Source organism: Salmo trutta, chromosome 12 (assembly GCF_901001165.1).
Source record: "Salmo trutta chromosome 12, fSalTru1.1, whole genome shotgun sequence".
Classification (NCBI taxonomy): domain Eukaryota; kingdom Metazoa; phylum Chordata; class Actinopteri; order Salmoniformes; family Salmonidae; genus Salmo; species Salmo trutta.
Genome location: NC_042968.1, coordinates 44,796,071 through 44,809,722, shown reverse-complemented (window position 1 = coordinate 44,809,722; position 13,652 = coordinate 44,796,071).

Sequence of the window (13,652 nt, the reverse complement as noted above, 5' to 3'; positions counted from 1 at the left end):
CTGAGAAGCAACCCCACACATGAATGGTCTCAGGATGCTTTACTGTTGGCATGACACAGGACTGATGGTAGCGCTCACCTTGTCTTCTCCGGACAAGCTTTTTTCCGGATGCCCCAAACAATCGGAAAGGGGATTTATCAGAGAAAATGACTTCATCCCTGTCCTCAGCAGTCCAATCCCTGTACCTTTTGCAGAATATCAGTCTGTCCCTGATGTTTTTCCTGGAAAGAAGTGGCTTCTTTGCTGCCCTTCTTGACACCAGGCCATCCTCCAAATGTCTTCGCCTCACTGTGCGTGCAGATGCACTCACACCTGCCTGCTGCCATTCCTGAGCAAGCTCTGTATTGGTGGTGCCCCGATCCCACAGCTGAATCAACTTTAGGAGACGGTCCTGCTGCTTGCTGGACTTTCTTGGTCGCCCTGAAGCCTTCTTCACAACAATTGAACCGCTCTCCTTGAAGTTATTGATGATCCGATAAATGGTTGATTTAGGTGCAATCTTACTGGCAGCAATATCCTTGCCTGTGAAGCCCTTTTTGTGCAAAGCAATGATGACGGCACATGTTTCCTTGCAGGTAGCCATGGTTGACAGAGGAATAACAATGATTCCAAACACCACCCTCCTTTTGAAGCTACCAGTCTGTTATTTGAACTCAATCAGCATGACAGAGTGATCTCCAGCCTTGTCCTCGTCAATACTCACACCTGTGTTAACGAGAGAATCACTGACATGATGTCAGCTGGTCCTTTTGTGGCAGGGCTGAAATGCAGTGGAAATGTTTTCGGGGGATTCAGTTAATTTGCATGGCAAAGAGGGACTTTGCAATTAATTGCAATTCATCTGATCACTCTTCATAACATTCTGGAGTATATGCAAATTGCCATCATACAAACCGAGGCAGCAGACTTTGTGAAAATTAATATTTGTGTCATTCTCAAAACTTTTGGCCACGACTGTATATGTCATTAATACTATATTGTGCTAAATTCAACTGTGATCTGACATGAGACCATCACACATGTAGGGCTATTTAAAGTACAGGTGGGTCGTTCATGTGTAATGATCTGATATGTGTGTAGAGAGAGTGTAGAGGGAGTGTGTAGGGTTAGTGTGTAGGGGCAGTGTGTAGAGAGCGTGTAGGGAGAGTGTGGAGAGAGTGTGTAGAGAGAGTGTGTAGAGAGAATGTAGAGAGAGTGTGTAGGGATAGTGTGTAGGGACAGTGTGTAGAGAGAGTGTGTAGTGTGTGGGGAGAGTGTGTAGAGTGTAGTGTGTAGAGTGTAGGAGAGACAGGAGAGAGACAGGAGAGAGACAGGAGAGACCGGAAAGAGAGGAGAGGAGTGGGGTTAGGGCAGAGAGACAGGAGAGGAGGAGAGAGACAGGAGAGAGACAGGAGAGGAGGAGAGACAGGAGAGGAGGAGAGAGACAGGAGAGGAGGAGAGAGACAGGAGAGAGGAGGAGAGACAGGAGAGGAGGAGAGAGACAGGAGAGACAGGAGAGGAGGAGAGAGACAGGAGAGAGAGGAGAGGAGTGGGGTTAGGGCAGAGAGACAGGAGAGGAGGAGAGAGACAGGAGAGGAGGAGAGAGAGACAGGAGAGACAGGAGAGAGACAGGAGAGAGAGAGGAGAGTGACAGGAGAGAGAGGAGCGAGAGGAGCGAGACAGGAGACAGAGAAGAGGTGTTGGGGGGAGTTGGCACAGCTATGGACACGTACAGCAGGGGTGCTGCAGCCTTTCATCTTCCCCTGTCACCCCCCCTTCCCTCCTCCCTCTCTCTCTCCCCCTCTTTTTCCATCTCTCTCTATCTCTCTCCTTCCCCCGCTCCCCTCCCCTCTCTCTCTCTCTGCAGGGCTGACATCACAGCTGTTAGAAAGCAGAGCAGACAGGCTCCCTGGCCGGAGAAACACCATGCAGGTATAAGTCATTTGAGGTGATGTCACGCTGGTGTCATGCAGGGTGAAGATAAAGGCTGAAGTCACATGGAGGAATCAGGAACGAGGTAGTGTCATGTGGGGTACACCCTATTACAGTGCATGTACTCACACAAACACACAAACACACACTTGCATACCCACCGTGTTCGTGTTTCATAACTGTAAAGGTTCATGTTTCATAACAGTAAAGGTTCATGTTTCATAACTGTTAAGGTTCATGTTTCATAACAGTTAAGGTTCGTGTTTCATAACTGTAAAGGTTCATGTTTCATAACTGTAAAGGTTCATGTTTCATAACTGTAAAGGTTCATGTTTCATAACTGTAAAGGTTCATGTTTCATAACTGTAAAGGTCATGTTTCATAACAGTAAAGGTTCATGTTTCATAACTGTAAAGGTTCATGTTTCATAACTGTTAAGGTTAATCTTTCATAACTGTAAAGGTTCATGTTTCATAACTGTAAAGGTTCATGTTTCATAACTGTAAAGGTTCATGTTTCATAACAGTAAAGGTTCATGTTTCATAACAGTTAAGGTTCATGTTTCATAACTGTAAAGGTTCATGTTTCATAACTGTTAAGGTTCATGTTTCATAACAGTTAAGGTTCGTGTTTCATAACTGTAAAGGTTCATGTTTCATAACTGTAAAGGTTCATGTTTCATAACTGTAAATGTTCATGTTTCATAACTGTAAAGGTTCATGTTTCATAACTGTAAAGGTCATGTTTCATAACAGTAAAGGTTCATGTTTCATAACTGTAAAGGTTCATGTTTCATAACAGTAAAGGTTCATGTTTCATAACTGTTAAGGTTCATGTTTCATAACAGTTAAGGTTCGTGTTTCATAACTGTAAAGGTTCATGTTTCATAACTGTAAAGGTTCATGTTTCATAACTGTAAAGGTCCATGTTTCATAACTGTAAAGGTTCATGTTTCATAACTGTAAAGGTCATGTTTCATAACAGTAAAGGTTCATGTTTCATAACTGTAAATGTTCATGTTTCATAACTGTTAAGGTTAATCTTTCATAACTGTAAAGGTTCATGTTTCATAACTGTAAAGGTTCATGTTTCATAACTGTAAAGGTTCATGTTTCATAACAGTAAAGGTTCATGTTTCATAACAGTTAAGGTTCATGTTTCATAACTGTAAAGGTTCATGTTTCATAACTGTTAAGGTTCATGTTTCATAACAGTTAAGGTTCGTGTTTCATAACTGTAAAGGTTCATGTTTCATAACTGTAAAGGTTCATGTTTCATAACTGTAAAGGTTCATGTTTCATAACTGTAAATGTTCATGTTTCATAACTGTAAAGGTTCATGTTTCATAACTGTAAAGGTCATGTTTCATAACAGTAAAGGTTCATGTTTCATAACTGTAAAGGTTAATGTTTCATAACTGTCTGTCTGTCTGTCTGTCTGTCTGTCTGTCTGTCTGTCTGTTTCAGGCCATTAATATTGCAGCCAGCAGAGAAGATGGAGAGTACAACTGAAATGTAATATCTCACTGTGCTGTGCTGCTGTGGAAACGTCCATGTTGCTATGTAGGTGTGAAGGTAACTCGTTTTTCTTCTGTTCTACCCACCAATCTCCAGTTGGCTCTCCTTCTGTCTCTGTATGTCTTTATGTCTCTCTCTCTCTCTCTGTATGTCTTTATGTCTCTCTCTCTCTCTCTCTGTCTCTGTCTCACTCTCTCTCTCTCTCTCTCTCTCTGTCTCTCTCTCTCTGTCTCTCTCTCTCCCTCTGTCATTCTATCTATACAGACTGTATTTCACAGCGCCCTTTCTCACTGTCTCCATGTCCCCACCTCTCTGACCCCCTTCTCCCTGCCCCCTCTTCTGTTCCTCCTCTCCCTCCCCCCTCTCTCTGCCCCCCCACTCTATCCCTCCCCCTCCTCTCTATCCCCACTCCTTTCTCTTTCTAGGTCTTGTATAACAAGCTAATAAATTACATAGAAACCTAATACTCAGCACTCACCAGGGTACACACACACACACACACACACACGCACACACACACACACACACACACACACACACACACACACAAGCATTACATTTCATTCAATTCAAAGGGCTTTATTGGCATGGGCAATATACACTACATGACCAAAAGTCGAACATCTAGTTCCAAAATCATGGGCATTAATATGGAGTTGCCCCCCCCTCCCCTTTTTGCTGCTATAACAGCCTCCACTCTTCTGGGAAGGCTTTCCACTAGATGTTGGAACATTGCTGCAAGGGCTTGATTCCATTCAGCCACAAAAGCATTAGTGAGGTCAGGCACTGATGTTGGGTGATTAGGCCTGGCTAACAGTCAGCGTTCCACTTCCTCCCAAAGGTGGTCAATGGGGTTAAGGTCAGGGTCTGTGTAGGCCAGTCAAGTTCTTCCACACCGATCTCGACAAACCATTTCTGTATGGACCTCGCTTTGTGCACGGGGGCATTGTCATGCTGAAACAGGAAAGGGCCTTCCCCAAACTGTTGCCTCAAAGTTGGAAGCACTGAATTGTCTAGAATGTCACTGTAAGATTTCCCTTCACTGGAACTAAGGGCCAGAACCATGAAAAACAGCCCCAGACCATTATTCGTCCTCCACCAAACTTTACAGTTGACACTATGCATTCGGCCAGGTAGTGTTCTCCTGGCATCCGCCAAACCCAGATTAGTCCATTGGAATGCCAGATGGTGAAGCGGGATTCATCACTCCAGAAAATGCTTTTCCACTGCTCCAGAGTCCAATGGCGGCGAGCTTTACACCAGCCGACACTTGGCATTGCGCATGGTGATCTTGGGCTTGTGTGAGGCTGCTCGCCCATGAAAATACATTTCATGAATCTCCCGATGAAAAGTTATTGTGCTGATGTTGCTTCCAGAGGCAGTTTGGGACTCAGTAGTGAATGTTGCAACCGAGGACAGATGATTTTTAAACGCTACGCGCTTCAGCAGTCGGTAGTCACGTTCTGTGAGCTTGTGTGGCCTACCACTTTGCGTCTGAGCCGTTGTTGCTCCTAGACGTTTCCACTTCACAATAACAGCACCTCCACCGGGGCAGCTCTAGCAGGGCAGAAATTGGACGAACTGAATTGTTGGAAAGGTGCCACGTTGAAAGGCACTGAGCTCTTCAGTGAGGCTATCCTACTGCCAACGTTTTCTCTATGGAGATTGCATGGCTGTGTGCTCGATTGTATGTGGCTGAAATAGCAGAAACCACTCATTTGAAGGGGTGTCCACATACTTATGTATACATAGTGTATGTTTACATTGCCAAAGCAAGTGAAATAGGCAATAAACAGAAGGAAAATAAACCACCATCTCAATCACTCTCTCGCCCTCATCTAGAAACACCAGCACTCTTCAGAACAGCCCTCATCTAGAAACACCAGTACCCTTCAGAACAGCCCTCATCTAGAAACACCAGTACCCTTCAGAACAGACCTCATCTAGAAACACCAGTACCCTTCAAAACAGACCTCATCTAGAAACACCAGTACCCTTCAGAACAGACCTCATCTAGAAACACTAATACCCTTCAGAACAGCCCTCATCTAGAAATACCAGTACCCTTCAGAACAGACCTCATCTAGAAACCCCAGTACCCTTCAGAACAGACCTCATCTAGAAACACCAGTACCCTTCAGAACAGACCTCATCTAGAAACACCAGTACCCTTCAGAACAGACCTCATCTAGAAACACCAGTACCCTTCAGAACAGCCCTCATCTAGAAACACCAGTACCCTTCAGAACAGACCTCATCTAGAAACACCAGTACCCTTCAGAACAGACCTCATCTAGAAACACCAGCACCCTTCAGAACAGAAAACAATCATCCACACAATGCAGTTATAAAATAAAATACATTCATCAATAAAATGGGGAGGTGTTCGGTCAGTCTTTAGACCGACAGGGTCTCATATTAATAGATAGACACACAGAGAGACTTATTAACACAAGGAACAATCTGCCTGAAATAAGATCTGAATGTTTTCAATAAATTAGTATTTCTAACAACCTTACAGTTGCTGTGGTATTTATATTGTACTATACGTGTTTGTGATGTCATTATTTACTTATATATTGTACTGTATGTGTGTGATGTCATTATTGACTTATATATTGTACTGTATGTGTGTGTGATGTCATTATTTACACATATATTGTACTGTGTGTGTGATGTCATTATTTACATATATATTGTACTGTATGTGTGTGTGATGTCATTATTTACATAGATATTGTACTGTATGTGATGTCATTATTTACATTGCTATTGCTGTGAGTCATAAGAAATGCCAAATAAACAAGTAAATGTTTGACCTGAAATGGATAGTAAACGGTAACCTTGTCATTGAATATATTTACTATAACACTTTCTATTAGACACTGCTGTGAGTCAACCTCTAAAGGTGATTATAGACATAGCTTCCTTTATATCAATCATTATTTTATAAAGCCCTTTTTTACATCAGTAGCTGTCACAAAGTGCTTTACAGATACCTAGCCTGAAACCCCAAACAGCAAGCAATGCAGAGCAGAAGCCCAGAGGCTTGGAAAAAACTCCTTAGAAAGGCAGGAACCTAGGATGAAACCTAGAGAGGAACCAGGTTCCAAGGTGTGGCCAGTCCTCTTCTGGTTGTACCGGGTGGAGATTTAAGAGTTCATTCTAAGGTTGTAAGGAATTCTGAGTTGCTATTGGTTCTCTAATCACCCGTGTCATGAGAGAACAGAGAGGACAGTGACATAAATCAAATCAAATTGTACCTTACAAACCTTACAGTGAAATGCTTACTTACAAGCCCTTATACCAACAATGCAGTTTTAAGAAAAAAAGTGTTAAGTAAAAAAAGTGTTAAGCAAATAGTCTGGGTAGCCATTTGATAAGATGTTCAGGAGTCTTATGGCTTGGGGGTAGAAGCAGCTCTGTAATCAAATCAAATGTTATTGGTCACATACACATGGTTAGCAGATGTTATTGGTTATCAGATGTTATTGGTCACATACACATGGTTAGCAGAGGTTATTGGTCACATACACATGGTTAGCAGATGTTATTGGTCACATACACATGGTTAACAGATGTTATTGGTCACATACACATGGTTAGCAGACGTTATTGGTCACATACACATGGTTAACATGTGTTATCGGTCACATACACATGGTTAGCAGATGTTATTGGTCACATACACATGGTTAACAGATGTTATTGGTCACATACACATGGTTAACAGAGGTTATTGGTCACATACACATGGTTAGCAGATGTTATTGCAAGTGTAGCAAAATGCTTGTGCTCCTAGTCCCGACAGTCCAGTAATATCTAACAAGTCATCTAACAATTCCACAACAACTACCTTATACACACAAATCTAAAGGGATGGAATAAGAATATGTACATATAAGTATATGAATGAGCGATGGTCGAGCGGCATAGGCAAGATGCAATAGATGGTATAAGATACAGTATATACATATGAGATGAGTAATGTAAGACATGTAAACATTATTAAAGTGACTTTGTCACGACTTCCTCCGAAGTCGGTCCCATCTCCTTGTTCGGGCGACGTTCGGCGGTCGACGTCACCGGTCTTCTAGCCATCGCCGATCCACCTTTCATTTTCCATTTGTTTTGTCTTGTCTTCCCACACACTTGGTTTCAATCCCATCATTACATGTTGTGTATTTAACCCTCTGTTCCCCCCATGTCCTTGTCCGGAATTGTTTGTTGTAAGTGCTTGTGCATGTTATGCTGGTGGTTGACGGGTTTTGTACCCCTTTGATTTATTGTTCTGTTAACGGTGGTTTTTATTATTAACTGCGTTGTAAATCAGTTTTTGCCCTCCTGCGCCTGACTTCTCTGCCACCAGTACGCACCCCTTACAGAATTCCGGATTAAACTTATGGAGTCAGCAGGAGCAGGTACCCCAGGTATAGGGGTGGAGGAGCGCGTCCGGGAGCACGCAGCAATGCTCCACCATCTTGGCACCGCCATGGACTGCGTTGTCCAGACAATGGACCCCTGGGAGAGACAGGGAGTTCTCCCAGCGCCTCCACTAGCACAGCCGGGGTCTCCACTACGCGCCCCTCCTTCTCCTGGTCCCAGTGGGATTCGTCTCTCCCTTCCCCAGGAATATGATGGGATGACTGCGAACTGCCAGGGGTTCCTCTTGCAGCTGAACTTGTACCTGGCAACCGTCCACCCGGCTCTTTCGGGCCATGAGAGGTGTCCGCCCTCGTCTTGTGCCTCACCGGGAAAGCACGGTAGTGGGCCAACGCCGTGTGGAGAGAGGGAGATGCGTCATTGGACCAGTTTGAGGAGTTCACCCACCGCTTCCGGGCGGTCTTCGACCACCCGCCTGAGGGTAGAGCGGCGGGTGAACGCCTCTTCCATCTGAGGCAGGGGACGAGGAGCGCCCAGGAGTTCGCCCTGGAGTTTCGGTCCCTGGCTGCCGGCGCGGGATGGAACGACAGGGCCCTGATCGACCACTATCGCTGCAGTCTGCGCGAGGACGTCCGTCGGGAGTTGGCCTGCAGAGACACCACCCTCACGTTCGACCAGCTGGTGGACCTGTCCATCCGGCCGGATAACCTGCTGGCTACCCGCGGACGTTCAGATTGGGGTCTGTTGGTTTCATCCCCCCGCACCCCCTCTCCGATACACATGGAGCTGGGAGGGGCAGTGCGCAGGGAGACCGGAGGGGGTTCCAGCTCATGCACCATCTGTGGCCGCAGAGGTCACACTGCCGGTCAGTGCCGGGTTGATTCCTCTGGGTATTGAGGCAGCAGGCAGGTAGTTAAGCCGGCACCATTCTCACCCAGGGCCCTCTGTTGCACATATGTTTGTGTATGTCACTTTCCTGAGTTTCCCCCGCATTCCCAGCATAAGGCGCTCGTCGATTCAGGCGCAGCTGGAAATTTTATAGATAGATTGTTCACCCATAGTTTAGGGATCCCCATCGTTCCCGGGGCTGTGCCACTGCTCCTCTGGGCATGGTGATGCAGGGGGGTCACAAGGAGAAAATTAGTCTCTTCCTTATTGACTCTCCTGCGTTTCCCGTGGTGCTAAGCCTACCCTTGTTAGCTTGTCATGACCCCACTGTTTCTTGGCCACAGAGGGCTCTCACGGGGTGGTCATGAGAGTGCTCGGGGAGGTGTTTAGGGGTTTCTGTTGGTGCTACTACGGTGGAAAGTCCAGACCAGGTCTCCATCGTGCGCATTCCCCCTGAATATGCTGATTTGGCTCTCACCTTCTCCAAAAAGAAGGCGACTCAATTACCACCCCATCGACGGGGCGATTGCGTGATAAATCTCCTGGTAGATGCTGCACTTCCCAGGAGTCACGTATATCCCCTCTCACAGGCGGAGACGGAGGCTATGGAAACATATGTCTCTGAATCCCTGTGTCAGGGGTACATTCTGTCCTCCACTTCATCCTTCCTCCTCAAGTTTATTTTTTGTGAAGAAGAAGGAGGGAGGTCTGTGCCCGTGTATTGACTATCGGGGTCTGAACCAGATCACTGTGAAGTATAGTTACCCGCTACTGCTCATAGCCACAGCGATTGAGTCAATGCACGGGGTGCGCTTCTTCACCAAACTAGATCTCAGGAGCGCTTACAACCTTGTGCGTATCCGGGAGGGAGACGAGTGGAAGACGGTTTTCAGTACCACCTCAGGGCACTACGAGTACCTCGTCCTGCCGTACGGGTTGATGAATGCACCATCAGTCTTCCAATCCTTTGTAGACAAGATTTTCAGGGACCTGCACGAGCAGGTTGTAGTGGTGTATGTCGATGACATTCTGATATACTCCGCTACACGCGCCGAGCCTTTGTCCCTGGTGCGCAAGGTGCTTGGTCGCCTGATGGAGCATGACCTGTACGTCAAGGCTGAGAAGTGCCTGTTCTTCCAGCAGTCCGTCTCCTTCCTAGGGTACCGTATTTCCACCTCAGGGGTGGAGATGGTGAGTGACCGCATTGCAGCCGTGCGTAATTGACCAACTCCCACCACGGTAAAGGAGGTGCAGCGGTTCTTAGGGTTTGCCAACTACTACTGGAGGTTTATCCAGAGTTTTGGTCAGGTAGCAGCTCCCATTACCTCACTGCTGAAGGGGGGCCTGGTGTGTTTGCAGTGGTCGGCTGAGGCGGACAGGGCTTTTGGTCACCTGAGGGCTCTGTTTACCTCGGCTCCCGTGCTGGCCCATCCGGATCCCTCTTTGGCGTTCATAGTGGAGGTGGACACGTCCGAGGCTAGGATAGGAGCTGTGCTCTCTCAGCGCTCGGGTACGCCACCGAAGCTCCGCCCCTGTGCCTTCTTCTCGAAGAAGCTCAGCCCGGCGGAGCGAAACTATGATGTGGGGGACCGGGAGCTGTTGGCTGTCGTCAAGGCTTTGAAGGCGTGGAGACATTGGCTTGAGGGGGCTAAACACCCTTTCCTCATCTGGGCTGACCACCGCAATCTCTAGTACATCCGGGCAGCGAGGAGATTGAACCCTCGCCAGGCAAGGTGGGCCATGTTTTTCACCCGTTTTGTGTTTACCCTTTCCTACAGACCAGGCTCCCAGAACGTGAAGGCAGACGCATTGTCCCAGCTGTATGACACAGAGGAGCGGCCCATGGATCCCACTCCCATACTCCCCGCCTCCTGCTGGTGGCGCCGGTAGTGTGGGCGCTGGACGTCTGTACGTCCCGTCTGCTGTTCGTGACCGGTTGATCTATCGGGCCCACACATCACTCTCCTCTGGTCATCCTGGGATCGGTCGGACAGTGCGCTGTTTGAGCGGGAGGTACTGGTGGCCTACCTTGGCTAAGGACGTGAGGGTTTATGTTTCCTCCTGCTCGGTGTGCCCCCAGTGTAAGGCTCCTAGGCACCTGCCCAGAGGGAAGTTACACCCCTTACCCGTTCCACAACGGCCTTGGTCGCACCTGCGGTGGATTTTCTAACCGACCTCCCCCCCTCACAGGGTAACACCGCGATCCTGGTCGTTGTGGATCAGTTCTCGAAGTCCTGTCGTCTCCTCCCTCTGCCCGGTCTCCCTACGGCCCTACAGACTGCGGAGGCCTTGTTTACGCACGTCTTCCGGCACTACGGGGTGCCTGAGGATATAGTGTCTGATCGAGGTCCCCAATTCACGTCTAGGGTCTGGAAGGCGTTCATGGAACGTCTGGGGGTCTCGATCAGCCTTACTTCAGGGTTTCACCCCGAGAGTAATGGGCAGGTGGATAGAGTAAACCAGGATGTGGGCAGGTTTCTGCCAGGACCGGCCGGGGGAGTGGGCGGCGTTCGTGCCCTGGGCCGAGATGGCACAGAACTCGCTTCGCCACTCCTCCACTAATCTCTCTCCCTTCCAGTGCGTACTGGGGTACCAGCCGGTTCTGGCACCTTGGCATCAGAGTCAGACCGAGGCTCCTGCGGTGGCCGACTGGTTCAGGCGCGCGGAGGAGACATGGGAAGCTGTCCGTGTTCACCTTCAGCGGGCCGTGCTGCGCCAAAAAGAGAACGCAGACCGCCACCGCAGTGAGGCCCCGGTGTTCCAACCGGGGGACCGGGTCTGGCTCTCGACCCAAAACCTGCCCCTCCGCCTGCCCTGCCGAAAGCTGGGTCTGCGGTTTGTGGGGCCATTTAAAGTCCTGAGGAGAGTGAACGAGGTTTGTTATAGGTTACAGCTTCCCCCCGATTACCGTATTAACCCCTCGCTGGGGGGGTCCATTTATTAAAGTGGCCAATGATTTGAGTCTGTATGCAGGCAGCAGCCTCTCTGTGTTAGTGATGGCTGTTTAACAGTCTGATGGCCTTGAGATAGAAGCTGTTTTTCATTCTCTCGGTCCCAGCTTTGATGCACCTGTACTGACTTGGCCTTCTGGATGGTAGCGGGGTGAACAGGCAGTGGCTTTGGTGGTTGTTGTCCTTGATTATCTGTAACTGAAGATACACACGTCCAAACATTGTCTGTGTCCAAAATTGCAGCCTTTCCCCTTCAGAGTGGACTACCTTTCCCCTTCAGAGTGGACTACTGTTCCACTTCATAGTGGACTACCTTTCCCCTTCAGAGTGGACTACTGTTCCACTTCAGAGTGGACTACCGTTCCCCTTCAGAGTAGACTACTTTTCCCCCAGAGTGGACTACCTTTCCCCTTCAGAGTGGACTACCTTTCCCCTTCAGAGTGGACTACTGTTCCACTTCATAGTGGACTACCATTCCCCTTCAGAGGGCACTACATTCCCCTTCAGAGTGGACTACCTTTCCCCTTCAGAGTGGACTAGCGTTTCACTTCATAGTGGACTACCGTTCCCGTTCAGAGTGGACTACCGTTCCCCTTCAGAGTGGACTACCATTCCCCTTCAGAGGGCACTACATTCCCCTTCAGAGTGGACTACCTTTCCCCTTCAGAGTGGACTACCTTTCCCCTTCAGAGTGGACTACATTTCCCCTTCAGAGTGGACTACCGTTTCACTTCATAGTGGACTACCGTTCCCCTTCAGAGTGGACTACCATTCCCCTTCAGAGGGCACTACATTCCCCTTCAGAGTGGACTACCTTTCCCCTTCAGAGTGGACTACCGTTTCACTTCATAGTGGACTACCGTTCCCCTTCAGAGTGGACTACCTTTCCCCTTCAGAGTGGACTACCTTTTCCCTTTAGAGTGGACTACATTTCCCCATCAGAGTGGACTACCTTTCCCCTTCAGAGGGCACTACATTCCCCTTCACTACATCTGCCCAGGACTCAGGGAATCTGGCACTATTTGGGATGCAGACATATTTAACAGATCCACCTTTCATATTTCCCAGGAACCCTTCTTCCTGTATGTGGAACATTCTTATAATTTGTACCCATGTCAAAATGGGTCAATCTATGCAATAATTAATCAATCAATCTTCTATTGGTCTGTCTCTCTCGCTTGACCTCCCCCTCTCCCTCTTCCTCTCTCTCTTGACCCCACTCACCTTTCCCCCTCCTGACCTCTCTCCCTTCTCTCTCCCCGCTTTCTCTTTCTCTCTACCTCCCCCCTCTCTCTCTGTTTGTATGTGTTCCTCCCTCCTCATAGGCCATGTTTATCTCTGCCTTGGGATGTCACTGCCAGGGTGTTTACTACTGACTCAGGCAGGATACATGGGGACATTGGAGTTGACATCTTGGTGTTTTATTAGGATCCCCAGTAGCTGTTGTCATAGCAGCAGCTACTCTTCCTGGGGTCCACACAGAACATGAAACATGACAATACAGAACATTAATAGACAAGAACAGCTACATCAATCTTCATATTAATACATACACACAAACTATCTACTGTAGGTCAAATAGGAGAGTCGTAGTGAGGTGTTGGTTTATCTGTTTTTTGAAACCAGGTTTGCTGTTCATTTGAGCAACGGGATAGTGGGAAGAGAGAAAAGACAGCAGGAGAGAGAGCATGGAAAGGGGATAGGGGGAAGAGAGAAAAGACAGCAGGAGAGAGAGAATGGAACGGGGATAGGGGAAGAGAGAAAAGACAGCAGGAGAGAGAGAATGGAAAGGGGGAGAAGGAGAACAGTAAACACCCAGTCTTAAAAAGACTACCTAGAGTGAGAAGAGAGGAGAGAGAGGGGGGGAGAGGAGGAGGAGGGAGAGAGAGAAAAATAGGGCAGAGAGTACACAGCCCCAGCCCAGGCAGAACTGTGTTACTACAGAGAGAAGAGAGGAGAGGAGGGAGGGAAAAGAGGGGGGAGAGGAGGGAGGGGAGAGGAG